This window comes from Anneissia japonica, unplaced genomic scaffold, assembly GCF_011630105.1.
Source record: "Anneissia japonica isolate Jap-2015-1 unplaced genomic scaffold, ASM1163010v1 scaffold997_len2565447_cov190, whole genome shotgun sequence".
NCBI classification, from domain to species: Eukaryota; Metazoa; Echinodermata; class Crinoidea; order Comatulida; family Comatulidae; genus Anneissia; species Anneissia japonica.
The window spans coordinates 448,982-455,900 of record NW_022696369.1 but is presented as its reverse complement, the minus strand read 5'-3'; the positions used below and the strand labels follow the sequence as shown (position 1 = coordinate 455,900).

At 33.4% G+C, this 6,919-nt stretch overlaps 1 long non-coding RNA gene across 2 annotated transcripts; it reads left to right on the top strand.

Annotated features, from left to right (window-relative positions):
- The first annotated feature begins 3,366 nt into the window (after nucleotides 1-3,366).
- On the top strand, nucleotides 3,367-6,911 carry LOC117102030. Of its 2 annotated transcripts, none has more exons than XR_004444350.1 (4): nucleotides 3,367-3,441; nucleotides 3,777-3,890; nucleotides 5,213-5,285; nucleotides 6,475-6,911. It is a non-coding gene; the product is annotated as an uncharacterized LOC117102030 (long non-coding RNA). The 2 variants fall into 2 exon arrangements; XR_004444349.1 differs by having other exon boundaries at nucleotides 3,771-3,890.
- The last annotated feature ends 8 nt before the right edge of the window (nucleotides 6,912-6,919 follow it).

The following is a 6,919-nucleotide window of genomic DNA, read 5'->3' as shown; positions in this document are numbered from 1 at the left end:
GGCACTGTGGGCGTACCATACACGAAATATTATTTCGAGGGAACGAAATAGTATTGCGAGGGAACGAAATATTATTTCGAGGGAAAGAAATAATATTTCGAGGAAACGAAATAATATTTCGAGGGAACGAAATAATATTTCGAGGGAACGAAATAATATTTCGAGGTAACGAAATATTATTTCGAGGAATGAAATATTATTTCGAGGGAACGAATTAATATTTCGAGGGAACGAAATGATTTAATTCCCTCGAAGTAAGATTTCGTTCGATCAAAATAATATTTCGTTCGAACGAAATATTATTTCGTTCCCTCGAAATAATATTTCGTTCCCTCGAAATAATATTTCGTTCCCTCGAAATATTATTTCGTTCCCTCGAAAAAATGTAATATTTTTTCTAACCATGTCCCTTTAGGGTCTCCGTATGATCTTGCTGGGCCGCAGACAAAATATCACGGAAACGATGCTTACGACGAGTTTAATTTTTCAATCTCTAACTGAAAATCCTGTCCTAACGTCGTTAAATGCTTGTTACGCCCAATAATAATCATGTTTAAAAAATAGAGAAGGCATATTCTTTTAACGATTTATTACGATGAGACATAGGCCTATTTAAAATGTTTTGAACATTATCACATATCATATCTCAATCAGTGAGACTTCTTGTTCGTCGAAAATGTTTAACTTAGACATGAAATGCTTACGTTTCTTATGAGATGGTTGACTTGAAGTCAACTGTTCATAAAAGAATCGTTTGCAACGTAACAGACCCGATATCATTCAACAAAAACTCGGTTTCCTGTCGATTCGTATTTAATGGACGTATCGCACAGATGAGATACCGGTACTCAACGTGCGTTTCCTGTCGAACATTGCGCTACGATTATTTTACCGTGCGTTACGCCGATTTCACAAAACAAACGCAGCAACCAGTTTCCTGTCAAATTTAATTTTTCTTTGCAGAATCTGTCGCAATTGTAAGAAATTCTGAATTCTTACGTCGACAAAAAATCAACATAAACGACGTACTAGCTTCGAATGCGTTCCATTGCACTGTCAGATATAACAAATGGTCGTAATAAAGCATTCAGCTAAAATCGTTGTCATGATGGCCCTATATCAAATCATGTGATCAGAATTTTTAAATACTTTATTTATTTACTAAAATGCACCCTTTGCGTGGGAAAATAATAGTCAATACTCTTGGAAGAATTAAAATACCTAATATTAATACTGGGATATTCAGGAATTCTTCGACAATTATAGAATATAAGAGAAATGTAAGATAATGTATGTTTTAAGTGGATTTCATGTAGTTACGAATTGTTTCTTGTGATGTGCTATTCAATATGTAGGCCTATATTTTGGAATTTCTATCATTGTTTACGTCATGCTATTAATTGAATAAATAACTATATAAGCCTATATGATTTTGATTCGCAATAAGGAACAAACAGTTAATAATCGTACCATGTAGATTTGTGACAAAAAGATACTTGTATCTCTATCTGCATTATGTTTATAATATAGAACATTATACAGCCGACCTACTATTTTTTCAATGTGTGTTTTACATCCGACAGGAATTGCTTTTGCAAATCACACACGGTATTTGCTCTTAGTATCACTGTGAAACTTAAAGAGTTCAATTACTTTACTGGTGTAATAATATTTAAATGATGTATGAATAAGAATACTATAATTTGCTTTGTTTGACTATTCCGAAAGTGATTAGCTATATAGTAATTGATATACTTCTTCACGTAGGACTATTCTTCTTTTAATACAGCCTGTGCCGACTTTTTTTGGGGGTCGTCACACTATCAAGCTACATTTGTGGAAGCAGACCACTATTCAGAATTCAAAAGATGGAACGAAGTCACGTGTCAGCAAACGGGCTATCAACTTGTGAGCATTACGACTTTAGATGAAAACAATGCAATCCTCAATTCCTTGGAAAACTGTACACACGGAGACTACGCCATCGGATTATCACGCCAGATGGGAGAGCCGAGAAGCAGTGACAGCAGTTGGAACTGGAAATCTGGTGAGACTGTGAACCTGCTAAACTGGGGTAATAATCAACCAAACCTTCAAGACAGTCAGTCCGCAGGAGTGTACATGACGACTCTGGAATCCTATGTATCTGGCAAATGGCACGACGTTGAGAATACCGATCGAATAGGGTTAAATACTGGTAGTCCTGGATATGGATATATTTGTGAAAAATCAATGATAAGTAAGTAACTGTAATAGATCAACACCATTAAATAACTTCTGAAATACTTAATGTCTACAAGTAGTTATAAAGTGTTTTAAGCTATTGGCTTTAATATATTATATGGTAGACTTGAACTTACATCGTTCAGTTAAGCAGACGTGATGTGACGCTAGTAAATGGAATTGTTTTTGGCTGTCACAAGCATCCTTTTTTTTTGTCTTACTTATATACATTCTTAATTTGTTAGTTATTTGTTTTTATATTTTTAAATAAATATAATAAATATATTTAAAAAAATAATTTGGTTTGCTTTTTTAAAAGTTGTTTTAACAACAGACACAAGGCTTTTAGTAAATTACAGAATAGAACTATTGTTGCTATACTCAATGAATTGATTCTTAACGTCTAAAGTAACTTTCTTTGTCATTTACTATTTTAACCGGTTTAACAAAGGGGTGTTTCATCAGGCACTGTAACACCCCCTGGTTACGCCACATACTATTGAGTTAGGTTGTTTCAGTTATGAAAAGAATTGTACAGAATGTTATGAAGGATGTCATGTTGTAATTAGTGGTCAATATTTCAGAGATTTAAGATTTGTAGTACGGTACATTTACAAGTCTATTCTTCTTTTACTGTAGCCTACGTAGGCATTTAGTTTTTAGGTCATCACATAATACAGCTACATACCGAGGTGACAGCACACCATATAACTATTTTTATAAAAAGAACGAAATGAAAATTATGTGCCAGCAATCATGTTATCAACTTGTGAATATAACTACATCAGATAAGAATGATGGTACACATGTGGCACGAAGGCGGATCAAGAGAAATATCTATAGAGCCATGGGAGTGGAAAGCACAGAGCGGGGTGGTGTTTGTTTACAGTTGCTTGAACATTATGCATAGCTGACAAGTTGGGAAGTTTTGCTGGTTGAGCCTTCAGTCCTACTATGATTGTTTAGCACTTCTAGGTGTCCGGAAATAGTATCTCAGACTCATATATGACAACTCATATAAACCTCTTTTATGTTTCGCAGCAACCCCGCATTTATCCACGACGGCAGCAATGCAGTCATTTACCAGTGGTTTACAGTCGATTTTCACTTATCGCAGACCAACAATATCAACCAAAGTAGGCCTAAATGGAGGAACCAAGGAAAGAACTGATATCAGTAATGGACCATTTACAAAAGCTAAGGCAGATAAAGATGAAAGTAGGCAACTTTAATATTAAATAATATTTATCTTTTGACGTTTTCCTCCATCATAGAAAGTTATAAAGGTACTTCTAGATATGAATATGGTTATAGATGTTTAAACTATAAGTAATTTTAGTAATTACTCATTCTGAAAATCACAATGTCTGCATAATCATTATGATAACATTTCACACATATATTATTATTATATATTATATTATTATTATTATATTATTATTATTATTATTATTATTATTATTATTATTATTATTATTATTATTATTATATATTATTATTAATGTGGCACAAAAAAGCTTTGCTCGTATTGTAAATGCCTTTTTTAGTTATAGGCACGACTGCCGGCGGAACAACAATACAACCATCAACCAGATTTACATTATCGAGAACTTACGACAGTGGCCAACGAATTACAAAGTATGGTTCAGATGAGAGAAATAATAAGGGTATGTTTTGTAGATATTTTGTAATGTGAAATTCATATTTCGATTGAAAAATTATTATTATTATTATTATTATTATTATTATTATTATTAATTAATTAATTAATTAATGAGTGAATGGCCTCCAATCAGATTCGAACTTCCAATGAAAGCCTCAATGACCCAGTATGTTAAGGCGTGTGCATTAGAGGTAAAATTTCCTCTTATTATTATTAATAATAATAATATAATATGTTATATTTATATAGCACTAATGCCAACAAGGCCTCTAAGCGCGTCACATTATTACCCCCGGTCATAGGATTAGACGCCAATGGAACACAAACTGTTCCATAAAGTTGCAGCAGTACATCAACCCATTTTTACTCCTGGGTGGAGAGAAGAAATGAACCTAAGCAATGTAGATAAAGTGCCCAAGGACACAATACGAAATGCACAGCGTAGAGATTAAAACCCCGACCTCGAGGTTGGGAAACCAAGCCGTTCCCACTGCGCCAACCACTTCGACTATTTATAGTGAATATGTAATTTCTATTCCTTTTTACTTTAGGTTTCGTGATCGATTATTTTACAAGTCAAAGATCAAAAGGAAACAGGAACTTACGAGTGATTTAGTTGAGGTTATACCTGTCTCTTATACACATCTAGATGTGTATAAGAGTGTACATGTATATATAAGCACAGGTTGTGTCAATACTTTTATATAACTGTAACAGTTGGGCAGCCCATGAAAGCATGTCCGAGAAAGTTGATATAATATGTCTTTTGAGGGCTATTTTAAATATTAAATACCCAAAAATAATCAAAAATAAATCTTTATATTCAGTTACAAAATCGGATCCATTGACAAATCGTATTGACAAATGTAGGTGGGCAATGCTTGGGCACATTTTACGGAGTGATGAACTCACTCCTACACATTGTGTACTTGTATTTGCCGTCACTCAGTCAGTACTCTTGAAAGGCAGAAAAGGAAGACACAGTGTCACTTTATTCTCAAAAATTAAATCTGATATAAAATAAAGAGAGGGCTTAAATTCGAAAATATTGTTGATCTATATAAACTTAAATAGAAATAGAAATAGCCAGAAACAAAATACGATGGAAGGGAATGTTTTAAAAATGATTCGTTATGTAAAATTTGACTTGACTTATCAGACACAACATTTATTTTGTGTCTGCCTAAAGTTTAATAATAATGATGATAATAATAATAATAATAATAATAATAATAATAATAATAATAATAATAATAATAATAATAATAATAATAATTAACGTATATTGTATAGTAATGATAAATATTTTTTATTTTCTATTCTCAGATTTGATTATAATTGTGCTTGCGGCTTTGTTGGCTATTGCTATTGCAGTTGTAGTTCTGCTATTATTACATAAGTACGTATACTTCAATTCTGATTGATTTACATAATAAGATAATAGGCCTATATCATAATATAAAATAGTTTGAAAGTGTGCGTAGTAAAAATAATCAAATTGGTCGCAAGCTGTTTTTAAAAAGGTCTATGTCAATTAATAAGTAATAATACGTTACAGCAGCCTTATCAATTGTGTGTGCTCTAAGATGGTATGTGATTGTAAATGAATCATTAATTTTATTTTCAAAACTACATTTTATATGCTTATTTACATCTATATCCCATAAGACATAAGCTCTTCATCACCTTCCTTGCAACATCTTGTTTTCCTTGCTTAATATGTTTTTTTTTACAATGCTTTGCTTGTCTGCCTGTTCGTTGTGTTTCGTCTCTGTTTGTCTGTTATTTATTTCATTTTTTTTTAACGTTTGCTTTTTTCTTTGTAAAGGTGGCAAAGCTCATATTTTGTTCTCCCCACCTCAGTTGAATTTGTCTTTTTCTTCATTTGGTGAAATAAATACTGAATATATTCTCAAAATGTTCTCACCTCAGCCCCAACCATGTTGGGGCTGAGGTGTGGACTCTCACGCACCCATGATGGAAGATCATGGGGGAAGGGGAATACGCACCTCCAAATATTTTGTAAGGGGTAAGGTTGTCCCCTCACTTTTCGTGAGTCAAGAAGATGCCTGAAAATGGTTGAAATAAACTGCATAAATTTCCCAGGTTTTAACGAAAGAGCGCTGTATAGCTAGCCAGAGTACATCTTATTTTATAGCAAGATACTGGTATCTCTGCCCATAAAACATCTGAATTACCTAAAGAGTGTCATATCCGGCAATCTAGAGGTAAAATTTCCTCTTATTATTATTAATAATAATAATATAATATGTTATATTTATATAGCACTAATGCCAACAAGGCCTCTAAGCGCTTCACATTATTACCCCCGGTCATAGGATTAGACGCCAATGGAACACAAACTGTTCCATAAAGTTGCAGCAGTACATCAACCCATTTTTACTCCTGGGTGGAGAGAAGAAATGAACCTAAGCAATGTAGATAAAGTGCCCAAGGACACAATACGAAATGCACAGCGTAGAGATTAAAACCCCGACCTCGAGGTTGGGAAACCAAGCCGTTCCCACTGCGCCAACCACTTCGACTATTTATAGTGAATATGTAATTTCTATTCCTTTTTACTTTAGGTTTCGTGATCGATTATTTTACAAGTCAAAGATCAAAAGGAAACAGGAACTTACGAGTGATTTAGTTGAGGTTATACCCTGTGATATATACAGTATCAGTTTGGATAATGGTCGGCCTCTTTGTGCTGAAAACACACAGGGACTAAGAAGACATCCACGTACTATTGAAGTTCAAGTTGAATGTAATAATAAGCCATTATACGTGAATCATAACATAAATGGGCATGCCAAAAAGCGTCCAAATGATAACGAATGTAAAAAAAAATCAGATTACGAACAATTTCAAGAAGAGGAAATGGTACAAGTATATGCTGAGATTACAGGAGACAGTGAACGAAAAGTGGAATTCAAATAAAACATTTAATATTTAAAGAAACATTACAATTTTCACTGATTTACAGACCTTCAATACCAAATCCTTAAGTTAATCACCAGCATGCCCGTA